Here is a 13620-nt window from a genome sequence, read left to right as displayed (position 1 = left end):
ACAAAAAACTTGTCTTTTCCTCCAGAAAACCTGTCTGGGAGGGCAACCTTGGGTTCAGGCTGGACCGGCCTACCTGCAGAGGCCATAACATCAGAAACCTGCAGCCACTGTTGCTCCTGCTGAACCTCATATCGGAGGTCATTCACCTCCAGAGACAGACAGCATGGCTGCTTTGTCAGCCCTGCAACCAGATCAGTACCAAGGGAGAAAAGGAAAAAAAAACACACCGAAGGGGAAAACAAACATACACAAATATTTTTTTTTCCTAAAATATGCACAGTTGATGATAATGTCACCCACAGTGTGGGGAAGACAAAGTGCAACATGAAGGGATGAGGGGAAGGGAGCCCAAAACTAGGGAAGAGAGGAATTGGGGCTCCTAGGCAGATCTAAAGTCACCCTGTCTGCCTTAAACATCCCTATATAGGTTTTGCACCTATCGCCAAGCATTAACTTAATACCTGCCTGACCCTGGCAATAAGCTTAGGAAAGGACTGGGTGAGCATTAGTCAATCCCCACTATAACTAAAGACAGAAGGAATAGCAAACAAGGGGGGACACTTATTTTGAATAGACTCAGAGAGATAACACAGACGTCCTCCAACAGCATCAAAGAGGAAGCTAGCCGACTGCTATAGCTCCAAGCCTCAACAGGGGGAAATGGAAATATCACCGGCGATTCACAGAAGCAGACAGGAAGTCTATAAACACCCAGGTCCAGGTGTATTAATTATAGCTAAGGGGAGGGTTGCCACTGGGTCTAAGAGTCAGAAGGACTAGGAATGTGTAAGCAAATCCAACCGCAGAGACTTTCTGCAGACAGATGCTGTGCCTGTATAAAAAGATCAACTGTTTCATTGTACTTTCCTCATTGGGAACCCCCTTATGATTATCTCTTAGCCAATTTAATTTAGCCTTTCTGAGGTTGATTTCTTTTGATTGTTTACTAAATAAATTATTGAAGGCAAATTACAAACTTTTGATATTGTGATTACTAATACCCAAGCTGCCCAAAACTCGGAAAAAGTGAACATTTTATATTTTGTCCTTTATATTGGTTAAAATTACATCTTAAACTGCATCCTCTCTCATTAGGTCCTACATTACTTGTAAAAGCTAGTAGTCTTGATGATAATAATAATAATAATAATAATAATAATAATAATAATAATAATAATAATAATAAAAAATTATTATTATTAATAATTTAAAAAAAAAAACATTTTTCTCTTGCTGGACGTACAGGTTTTTGCTCCCCAATTTTGCCTTGGTTTGCTACCACATCAATTTGCTATGTTTTTTTCACTCAACTGCAGAGATGGGAGACCCCAAATATAAAAGTTAAGGGTCCATACTGGACTTCTAATGTCTGTGTACAGACCCAGAACACAGTGTGGTGTGTGATAATGGGAAAAATCTTGTAGCAGCTCTGGACATAGCCAGTTTATCTTGCCTGGTGAATGTGCTTAAGTCTTGTAGAGCTTTTCTCAAAAATTACCGAGATACGGTTGTGCTCAAAAGTTTACATACCCCGTCAGAATTGTTGCTTTCTTGACCTTTTTTCAGATAATATGAATGATAAAACCAAAACTTTTTCTCCACTCATGGTTAGTGGTAGGTTGAAGCCATTTATTACCAAGCTACTGTGTTTTCTTTTTTTAAATCATAATGACAACCCAAAACATCCAAGTGACCCTGATCAAAAGGTGAGATACTTTGTAGCATTTGCGCAGTAATGGCTTTCTTCTGGCGATTCGACCATGCAGCCCATTTTTCTTCAAGTGCCTCCTTATTGTGCATCTTGAAACAGCTACACCGCTAGTTTACAGAGAGTCCAGTATTTCAGCTAAAGTTATTTGTGGGTGTTTCTTTGCATCCCGAACAATTTTCCTGGCATTTGTCACAGGTCACAGGTGAGGATGTTACCTTTAGTAGCCATTCAAACCCATGTGTGTCAACTTCTGTGCATATTATCATGCCAAAATCACCAGGGTATGTAACGTTTTGATCAGGGTCATTTGGATGTTTTGGGTTGTCATTATAATTTAAAAAGAGAAAACACAGTAGTTTAACAATCAGTGACTTAACTCAACCTCTAACCATGAGTAGAGAAAGTTTTGGTATTATCATTCATATTCTCTGAATAAAGGCCAAGCAAGCAACAATTCCGCTGGTGCGTTAGGGCTGTCGGAACACACCAAATAATATAGAGATGGTAATAAGGTGCGTTCGCAGGCTAGGGTCCACCGTGCAGAGATGTCAACTGCTGCTCGGTAATGGCAGACACTAAATGGCAGTATCGCACTGGACACACGTGGGTTTAACGCCACCCAGTATGTAGTAGCGACGGGCTCTGTCGCTTCACAGAGCCACGGTACTGCATAACACAGATGCCATACCCTGTTGACTGTCACAGGGCACAGCTGAGTCAGCGCTAGTGTACGGTCACAAGACTCTGCCCCAAGGACATGGAGTAAGAGCCTCTCTAGACCCACTAGGCACATGGTGTCACACCTGCAAATGCCACTAATAGATGCTGGCTACTGTGGAGTGCAGACTAAGTGCACAATGGTGTACAGGAAAAGCCACTACTTGGCGCTGAAGTTAGGCCCTGACTCTGCCTCCTACCTGCACTATCAGCCTAGGCACTAACTGGCAAGGCTGATCAACATATGCGTACCAAGGGTAGGGGTTTCATAATGAGTCAGTCACCAGAGACATTCATACAACACTCACTCCACATTGTCTATACTTGTTTTGTGCCGTGCGATCCTTTTATAACCACAGCCTTCGGGACCTTGCTGATGGCCCAATCCGAGCTGCTTGAGGACCTGAGCATGTGACCTCCGACCACCATGAGCTGTCATCTCATGGGCATGCTCAGATGGAGAAAAGCAGGACTTAGTCCCAGGAGCATCTGCTCACCACTGACTAATGCTGGATGCTACAGCTGAATCTGGGGTGGCAGCAGCAACCAGACGCATAGCATTAGCCTGAGCAAGTTGCTGGGATTGACGTCTCTGCTGAGCAGGAACCTCTGCGTCTGCAGAAGAGTGGGAGACTGAAGAGAACATGGCTTGGGATTCCCCTTGTGCAGTGGAGGGAACTTGACGCCTAACACGGGGTTTGTAAACTTTTGAGCACAACTGTATGTCCAATCTGCTGGTGAATGTGTGGACATTGTGCCCGCTCTTTCAGCATTCTCATTAGCAATGAGCGAAACTTTCAAGGTTCGATTTGATTCGCCGACCATTTAGACATTCGCCGAACAGGTCAATGAACATACCCAAACTACATTAGAGTCAATGAGAGGCCAATCCAAATGTATATACAACACCTTAAGAGGTGACAAAAAGCTTCCCAAACATCTAAAATTAGGGGCAGACACCATGAAAAGTGGCATCAATTGACACACAATAGAAATTTGCAAATGGCACAGTAGCAGTAAGGACCTGGCGATTAATTGACTGGTGTAAGCCTCTTTAGCTGGGAGCCCTGATACCTCATGAAACGAGTCCAATTTTTTTTCCAGCCACACTCAGATGATGCAGTGCTTGTCATGGTTGCGTCACGTCATATCTGAGTGGGAAGCCACAAGTTAACCTCATCTTCCTCCTCCTCCACCTCCTCTGCTGAGCTACTCACTGCGTACCTCTGGGTTCCCACCAAGTGGGATCTACAACTTCATCATCATCCTCTCTGTTCTCACACTCATTACCTTGAATGTCACCCTCCTCCTCTTCCTGCCCTGACACCACAGTGCAGCCCGTATGCACCACTGGTGTCTGAGTCTCATTAGGCTCACATCCACTCCTGGTGGTTAATGTCTGGTGACAATGGTCAGGATTCAGCTCAGACCCTACTGGGATGCAGTTACTGACAGTTCATCATCCAATCTTGTACAGGGGCATTCTGAAGCGTTAGTACTTTAATTGACAGCTCAATTGTCCAGTCAAGTACAGGGGTGTACGGAGCTTTCAGTGTATTGATTGACAGCTCGGCCATCCAATCTGAGACTGGGAGGCACTGGCTGTCTCTAATTGTTCGCTATCCAAGGTGATTTCCAGGCTACTTAACTCAGCTGTTACTCCCAGACCTCTGCAAGATACACATTCAGGTTTGGTGTGGTTTGCTTCTTTGTGCCTTGCATTCTGTTTGTTGAGCTTTTGTTGCCTGACCTTGGACCTCATTCTGACTATTCGCCTTTTCTTAACTCCTTCTGCTCTGATGCTCTATCTCCTGGCATCCTGACCTCCGAACGTTACCTGACTATGCCTTTGTCCATTCCTTCTGATAATGACATACTCTCCTGGCTTCTGACTCCTTGACTATCCCATCTCATGATTTGCCCATGCGAGGTGACTCAGCGCCATATCACGTCTGGCCAGGACATTTTTCTTTTTAACCAGTATGGAGCCTGTTCATGCTCTCTGTGACCAGGTGGCAAATTTGACTTGGATGATTTAGGATCTGGTGAAGTCTGGAATCCTCACAATATCAGTTGCAGGATCAGATAATTAATGTTATGAATACCTCCTATGGCCTGCCACTGTCAGCAGTGGCTTAAACACCAGTTCCCACTGATGTACAGGTTTTCTCTCCTAAACTTGAAGTGACCCTCCCTGTTAAATTTTTGAGAGAACGACCAGTTTAGAGTGTTCAGGAAGACCTGCAGATTTGTTTTATCCTCCATCCCTGGTCATCAGGGGATGAGTTCAAACAGGTGGGAAAAATCATGTCCCTACTGATAGGGAGAGCTCAGGGGGTCCTCAGACCTAGTCATTATACTTTTCCCCACAAGCCCAGAACAATTTTCTGTTGAAGTCTTTGACAGTTTAGGTCTGATATTTGACAAACCCGACAGGATCCAGGTTGCTGAAGCTGATCATGAACCTGACACAGGGGGGGTCACACAGCTGAGGACTACTGTACTGAGTTCCAGCAGTGATCCACTGAAGTTTTATGCAACAATGCTGCTTTCAAGTGCCAGTTGCACAAAGGCCTTACCAAAATTTAAGGATGCTCTAGTTCTTCATGACGCCCCTGGTTCTCTAGTGGAGGCCATGACCCTGGCTATACAAATGTACCACAGAATCCATGAGAGACATGGTTAACAGCAAATTGCCCATTATACTTCCCTGTAACAGGTCCATTTACTGGAGGTGGAGCCATTGGAGGTTAGAGTTGCCAGTCTCTGAGCTGTGGAGAAAAGATATAGACAAGATATTCAACTGTCTATATTGTACCCTCTCTGGACATTTTCTCAAGAATTGCCCAACTCGTTCTGAGGCTAGCACACCATCGGGAGAAAGACTGAATCTGGCTGATGGCCGAGCAGCTTACCCAGACTTTCATGTACCTTTTTGTTCTCTGATAACAAACTGACAAACACGGTGTTATCATTCAAGAGTCAGATGTTATCAACATTGGCATTCATTGGCTATGAGAATGGTTCTAAAGTTGGGGCTAGGGAGAGTTAGTTTAGAAAGATCCATTTGACTATTTGTCCTTGACAAGATATCATTAGCCTGGAATTTGGTCAAGAGAGTAACAGTGTATTTCACGCTTCAAGTGGTAGCACTCCACTCTGAATCCATCTCCTATTTTGTTTTGGATAATTTACCTGCTTGGTTGGTACTCAGGCTTCCATGGGTGCAGCTTCACTATCCTGTTATTGATTGGTGTCAGAAGGAGATTGTTACATGGAGCCTCAATTGGTGCCAGAAATGTCTAAAAACTGGACAAATATGCTCCTATATTTTTAATGGTCTTCTGGGGTACGTGAAGGACTTCGGAGATGTGTTCTCGGAAAAAATAGGCGGATATACTACTCCCCATCGTCTTTATTAATAAGATCAATAGCACAATCATAATGTCAAATTGCCTAAAGCTCACCTTTACAATTTGTCTGGGCTTGAACGGACCGACATGAAAGAATATATTAATGAAAGTTTAAGGAATATTCTGATGGTCCTTGTTTTTCTATAAGTTTAATTTTTTAATTATATTCAGACCAGGGACAATCTCGTAGTGTCATTCCAGTTTATACTCCAGTACCTCCATTCTCCATTATTCCTCAGAGTATTGCGGTAGCTATGGCAACTTCAGAAGAGTAAGAGGAGATCCAAAAATTCCAGTCATTGGTTCCTGCCGCTCTTCCAGGGTCCAAATTACAGTGAGAAATAAAGTATTTAGTCAGTCACCAATTGAGAGGCCTGTAATTGACATCATAGGTAGACCACAGCTATGACCGTCAAAATGAGAAGATAAATCCAGAAAATTACCTTGTCTGATTTGGCAAAATTTTTCAATTTATTATGGAAAATCAGTATTTGTTCATTAACAAAAGTTCATCTCAATATTTTGTTATATATCCTTTGTCAGCAATGGCAGAGGTCAAACGTTTTCTGTAAGTCTTCACAAGGTTAGCACACACTGTTGGTGGTATATTGGCCCATACCTCCATGCAGATCTCCTCTAGAATAGTGATGATTTGGGCCTGTCGCTGGGCTTGTCGGACTTTCAAATCCCTCCAAATGTTTTCTATGGGGTTGAGATCTGGAGACTTGCTAGGCCACTACAGGACCTTCATATGCTTCTTACAAAGCCACTCCTTCGTTGCCCTTGCAGTGTGCTTGGGATCATTATGCTGAAAGACCCATCCCCATTTCATCTTCACTGCCCTTGCTGATGGAAGGAGGTTTGTACCCAAAATCTCACGAAATATGGCCCCATTTATTCTTTCATGTACACGGATAAGTCATCCTGGTACATTTGCAGAGAAACAGCCCCAAAGCATGATGTTGCCACCCCCATGATTCACAGTAGGTATGGTATTCTTTGGATACAACTCAGCATTCTGTCTCCTTCAAACACGATGAGTTTTATTTCTACCAAACAGTTCTACTTTGGTTGTATTAGGCCATATGACACTCTCCCAATGCTCTAGATAATCCAAATGCTCTCTAGCAAACTTCAGATAGGCGTGGACATGTACGGGCTTTAGCAGGGGGACATGTCTGGCACTGCAGGATCTGAGTCCCTGACGGTGTAGTGTGTTACTCATGGTAACCTTTGTTATGGTGGTCCCAGCTCTATGCAGGTCATTCACTAGGTCCCCCATGTGGTTCTGGGAATTTTGCTCATCATTCTTGTGATCATTTTGACCCCACGTGGTGAGATCTTGCATGGAGCCCCAGATCGAGGGAGATTATCAGTTGCCTTGTATGTCTTCCATTTTCTTATTATTGCTCCCACAGTTGATTTCATCACACCAAGCTGCTTGCCTATTGCAGATTCAGTCTTCCCAGCCTGGTGCAGGGCTACAATTTTGTTTCTAGTGTCCTTCGACAACTCTTTGGTCTTCACCTTAGTGGAGTTTAGAGTGTAACTGTTTGAGGTTGTGGACAGGTGTCTTATACTGATAACAAGTTCAAACAGGTGCCATTGGTAAAATTAATGAGTGGAAGACAGAGGAGCCTCTTAAAGAAGAAGTTACAGGTCTATGAGAGCCAAAAATCTTGCATGTTTTTAAATGACCAAATACCTATTTTTCCGCATAGTTTGAAAAATAAATTTTTGCCAAATCAGTCAAGGTGATATTCTGGATTTGTTTTCTCATTTTGACTCTCATAGTTGTGGTCTGCCTATGATGTCAGTAACAGGCCTCTCTCATCTTTTTAAGTGGGAGAACTTGCACAATTGGTGACTCACTAAATACTTTTTCTCCCCACTGTATATGTGCCTGTGTATTTAAGATTTGGTGTGATACAGGAATTTCATGCTTCCATCTTGGGTGGTCTTCCTGGGGTTACTGCTACATGAAAAGCCATTGCTAGGCTTTTTCGGTGGCCATCCATTCATAATAATATTAAAGATTTTGTATCCTATGTGAATTCTGCGCCCATGCTGAAGTAAGTCCTAGCCGGCCTGCCTGCGAATTGGCTCGATTGCCAATTCCAGAAAGTCTAAGTACTCATTTGTGCATTTCATCACAAATTTGCCTTTGTCTGATGGGAAAACTGTTATCTGGGTGTAGTTCACCCATTCAGCAAACAAGCTAATTTTGTTCTTTTGTCAGTATTACCTAATGAAGAGACACTCTACAGGTTGTTTATTTCTCATATTGTAAGGTCACATGTGATCTCTCTCAACATTGTGTCTGATAGAGGAGTACAATATGTCTCTAAATTCTGGAGAACTTTTTGTAGTAAACTCAGGATTAACTTGGCATTTTAATCTGTTTACCACCCTAAAACCAACTCTCAAACTGAGATGACAAATCAATCTTTGGAAAAAATTCTAAGGTGCTTTGTATTGACTCAGCAGGAGGACTGATCTTCGTTTTAACCTCTTGCTGAGTTTACTTTTAATAGTTGAGTAAATCAGTCTACTCGAACCTCATCATTTTTCTGTAACTATGGTGTAACTATGGTTTTCATCCTCATATTGGTGAATTTTCTAGGATCACTTATGAATGTCCGGGGGTAAAGGTAACCATACAGTGACTTGGGGAAATTTGATGGGAGGTGTAAAAGAATATTGGGACTTCTCAGATTGGCCAAAAATGGAAGGGCGATAGAAGATATGCAGTGGGTCCTGTTTTTAAGATTGAGGATGAGGTGTGGTTGGCATCTAGAAACATTAAACTTAGAGTGCCATCAGCAAAGTTGGGTCCAAAGTTTCTTTGTCCATATGAGATCCTAGAAATGGTTAAACTGGTGGCATTCAGATTAAAGCTTACTCTCTTTGCATTCCTGATGTGTTAGGCAAATCCCTATTAAAGGAGTTTGTCTCCTTCATCCCTACCTCTTCTGGTTTCAGTCAACGGTAGCTTGGAGTATGAGGTTCAGAGGGTTGCAGATTCTCGTAGTGTCCAAAATTCCCTTCAAAACCTCATCTACTGGAAGGGATATGGACCAGAGTAGACCTCGAAAGGCAGGATTAGCACGGCTGCTATTTGGCAAAACTTCATGCGCATATCACAACAGACAACACCATCATGTGATACTGCCCTTATCAGCAGGAGGCAGCGTTTCCACACATATCCAAGTACTAACTGATGGGTCTGCCTAGGTAATGAAGCTGATCTAAATGGCAGAGACTGGCCACCTGAGGAAGAGGACTGTGATTGGACATCAGGAGTTTCTGATTGGATTTAAGGCAGCCGACTCCCTAGTTTCTTGCTGGTGATTTTTCCTGACTGTGGCTCCTGGTTTCCAGTTTGGTTCCTGCCTTCCTAAAGCTAAGTTTTCTCTGCTATTGTTCATATGAGTTTTTGTCTGGTTTACTTAGTTTTTGTGTTCAGCCAGCCCTGGTTGGGACTGGGCTGAATCCCCATTTTGTCTCTGATCAGTTGATCTCTTTTGCTCTTTCTTCAGAATATACCTGAGTGCTGATATAGTGATTTGAAGTCTAGCGACTTCAGGGCCTTTTTCTATCAGACGTGTTGGACATTCTTTTTGGCAGGGTTTTTTGCGTGATTGCAGACAGCAGCTTTCTTTCCTGTCCTTTCTAGTTAGCGAGGGCCCCATCATTTGCTCAGCCTATCTTTCTACCTGTGTCTGTGTTTTCATCTTGTTTCACCGACAATACATGTTGGGGGCTGTCTATTGCTTTGGTGTCTGCTCTGGGGCAGTTTAGATTTTCCATTTCTTTCTTTAGGCTTATTTAGTTCTCCAGCCGTGACGAGGCGTCTAGGACCACCGTAGGCATGCTCCACGGCTACTTCCAGTTGTTGTGGATAGGATCAGGGGTCTGCAATCTGCTAGTTACCAACCTCTCCGGTTTTCTGGTCTTAGCTTGCTTTTTGTTTTTTCCTCCTCGGTGACTCACTCATAACACCTCTGCATTACTAACCCCTGGACTTGATGTCAGCTTTCACTACAAAGCTGATATCAACCCCAAAACTATCACCCCACTAGCCACCATACCAACGCACATGGGAAGAGCTGGGCAAACCACCAGAATTGCTGCATCCAATGGATGTACCTTTTCTTGGGTGGCTGCGGGCTTCTATTTTTATGCTGTTGAGGGCCAATATCCATGAGAGCACCAGCCAACTGCTTTAGCTTGGCTGGTTATCACAAATGATGGGGTCACTCCATTTTTTAAAATTAGCTATTTAAATAATTACAAAAAAACAGCGTGGGAACCCCTCTGCCAGCATTAGATGTGCAGTTTATCAAGACTAGAGGGAATCCCAAGCCATTTTTTTTCTTTTATTTATTTATTAGCTAAATGAACAGGTACTGGGTAGTAAATATACTCATCATCATACGTCTGCACTTGCTGCTATAAGCAAGACCAAGTATACTATGATGAGAATAGTACTCTCATCAGCAAACACCTGTGACCAGTGGTAGCCTTTTCACTGATGGTCTCAGCTGCTTTCTTACATGCTGCCATTTGTGTGCCAGTGTGGGGACTGCATCTCTGTGATCGGCGGTAACATCTAACATTACCGCCGATCAGAGCCAGTGGTTCTCGCTTTGTGACACAGATGAAAGTGTGGGAAATGCTGGATGTTTTCCTCCCCATTAATTTAAATGGGGTCTAGGTTCGGGTTTGAGTTTGGATACCGTTCTGATGTCAATTTTTTTTCCTAGTTCAGCCGAACCTCACGGACCCGAACATGCACAGGTCTGCCCATCATTACTCAACTGGAAACCATTAGATATAAACATATACCTAATTGCATGATAAAAGTAGATACTACCACCAATTGTGGTCAGAGGAAGAACCCACAAAGAGGTGTAAACCACTAAAAATAGCTTTGTATATAAATAAGAGGATAACTTGGAGTTTTAAGGTTAAAAATATGTAAACTTTAAATTCTGATGTATTATACAGTATAGGAACATTTGTAAAGTAATATGCTACTGGGCATGAGTGAATTCTCCAAAAGTGGTGACACAATTGTCAAAGTAGGGAAATATCCATAATACGCATCATATAGTTTCATTAACAAATTAAGGGACAAACCACCTTACCCATTAAAAAGGTTAGCTGTGCTTGTCACCAGAAAAAGTGAAGTCCCCAAAACATGTTTCACTACTTTAGTCAGCTTTTTCAAAGGGAGTTTTTCAGTCAGGAAGGTGTTGATTTCCATTGCTTTGTTTTCTTGATTTAAACCTAATTTCATTTAAATACTGCATGTAAAGGAAAACAGTACAAAAATAAATAGGCATTGTCAACATGACTTGGCATTTCTACAACACAAACCAGTGTCTAAACAAAAACATTGAATCATCAACTTCTATTGGATTTTGAAATTTTACTACATAACAGCTAATTTTTCAACAATTTGGGACATAATTGTTTTACATGTACCTTTTTACAGTATCTAGCAATGATGGAGAACTGCTATACTATTGCAATTAGTAAATTCCTGTATGCATTTTCATTCAAATGTAGGTACTGGAATTCAGACTTACAATCTCTTCTGTTGAAAAAAAAATCTATCCTAATTGATTTTTCTCTTGGACAATGCACATTGGATTGTTTTTCCTAAAGTAAATTGCTTTTAAAGATCACAAGAAATTGTTTTCCTAGACACGATGCTAATAGCTTTCAGAATTTCGACATACTGAAGAAATGAAAAAAAAAATTACTGTTATAATTCACAAAAATGTAAACCACTGTCATACAAAAACACACAATAAGCTTTTCAATCATATACAATTGAAATTAGTCAATTTTCCTTTAAAATTTTAATGTAAAATTCAATACAAGCAGAGATCATTATGTGGCTATTTATTACAGTAGATATAAAAAGTCTACACCCCAATTAACCCTCCGTCAGGAACAATGGATCTGACAGGCGCAGCTCTTCTACTTTCATTTCTCCCTTCTCACCAGATTTTCAGGAAACCCCCTCCCTCTAGATAGTCTCCTGGCTCTAGCTGCTGTGTGAAACCTGATACCACAGTTGGTCTGCAGAGCTTCAGGAAGGAAGATATAGCTGTGCTGGATTCTCAGGCTCATTGGTCCCGAACACATCACACTTTATAAGGTTGGTACAGTGGGGCAAAAAAGTATTTAGTCAGTCAGAAATAGTGCAAGTTCCACCACTTAAACAGATGAGAGGCGTCTGTAATTTACATCATAGGTAGACCTCAACTATGGGAGACAAACTGAGAAAAAAAAATCCAGAAAATCACATTGTCTGTTTTTTTTTCATTTTATTTGCATATTATGGTGGAAAATAAGTATTTGGTCAGAAACAAGCAATCAAGATTTCTGGCTCTCACAGACCTGTAACTTCTTCTTTAAGATTCTCCTCTTTCCTCCACTCATTACCTGTAGTAATGGCACCTGTTTAAACTTGTTATCAGTATAAAAAGACACCTGTGCACACCCTCAAACAGTCTGACTCCAAACTCCACTATGGTGAAGACCAAAGAGCTGTCAAAGGACACCAGAAACAGAATTGTAGCCCTGCACCAGGCTGGGAAGACTGAATCTGCAATAGCCAACCAGCTTGGAGTGAAGAAATCAACTGTGGGAGCAATAATTAGAAAATGGAAGACATACAAGACCACTGATAATCTCCCTCGATCTGGTGCTTCACGCAAAATCCCACCCCGTGGGGTCAGAATGATCACAAGAACGGTGAGCAAAAATCCCAGAACCACGCGGGGGGACCTAGTGAATGAACTGCAGAGAGCTGGGACCAATGTAAAATGGCCTACCATAAGTAACACAATACGCCACCATGGACTCAGATCCTGCAGTGCCAGACGTGTCCCACTGCTTAAGCCTGTACATGTCCGGGCCCGTCTGAAGTTTGCTAGAGAGCATTTGGATGATCCAGAGGAGTTTTGGGAGAATGTCCTATGGTCTGATGAAACCAAACTGGAACTGTTTGGTAGAAACACAACTTGTCGTGTTTGGAGGAAAAAGAATACTGAGTTGCATCCATCAAGCACCATACGTACTGTAAAGCATGGTGGTGGAAACATCATGCTTTGGGGCTGTTTCTCTGCAAAGGGGCCAGGACGACTGATCCGGGTACATGAAAGAATGAATGGGGCTATGTATCGTGAGATTTTAAGTGCAAACCTCCTTCCATCAGCAAGGGCATTGATGATGAAACGTGGCTGGGTCTTTCAACATGACAATGATCCAAAGCACACCGCCAGGGCAACGAAGGAGTGGCTTCGTAAGAAGCATTTCAAGGTCCTGGAGTGGCCTAGCCAGTCTCCAGATCTCAACCCTATAGAAAACCTTTGGAGGGAGTTGAAAGTCCGTGTTGCCAAGCGAAAAGCCAAAAACATCACTGCTCTAGAGGAGATCTGCATGGAGGAATGGGCCAACATACCAACAACAGTGTGTGGCAACCTTGTGAAGACTTACAGAAAACGTTTGACCTCTGTCATTGCCAACAAAGGATATATCACAAAGTATTGAGATGAAATTTTGTTTCTGACCAAATACTTATTTTCCACCATAATATGCAAATAAAATGAAAAAAAAAAACAGACAATGTGATTTTCTGGATTTTTTTTTCTCAGTTTGTCTCCCATAGTTGAGGTCTACCTATGATGTAAATTACAGACGCCTCTCATCTTTTTAAGTGGTGGAACTTGCACTATTGCTGACTGACTAAATACTTTTTTG

The 13620-nt window shown here is 42.2% G+C and overlaps 1 long non-coding RNA gene across 2 annotated transcripts in view; it reads right to left on the bottom strand.

Moving 5' to 3' along the window:
• LOC141084605 (uncharacterized) overlaps positions 1-13620 on the bottom strand; it is a 104570-nt gene that overhangs the window by 39286 nt on the left and 51664 nt on the right. For both annotated transcript variants that reach the window (XR_012231052.1, XR_012231053.1), the window contains one exon: positions 10992-11150. This is a non-coding gene — a long non-coding RNA (uncharacterized lncRNA). The remainder of the gene's footprint in view (positions 1-10991; positions 11151-13620) is intronic.

Source organism: Dendrobates tinctorius, unplaced genomic scaffold, assembly GCF_039654945.1.
Source record: "Dendrobates tinctorius isolate UK_male_01 unplaced genomic scaffold, ASM3965494v1 ptg000025l, whole genome shotgun sequence".
NCBI classification, from domain to species: domain Eukaryota; kingdom Metazoa; phylum Chordata; class Amphibia; order Anura; family Dendrobatidae; genus Dendrobates; species Dendrobates tinctorius.
Note: the sequence above shows the minus strand (reverse complement) of the source record. Positions and strands in the feature narration are given on the sequence as shown.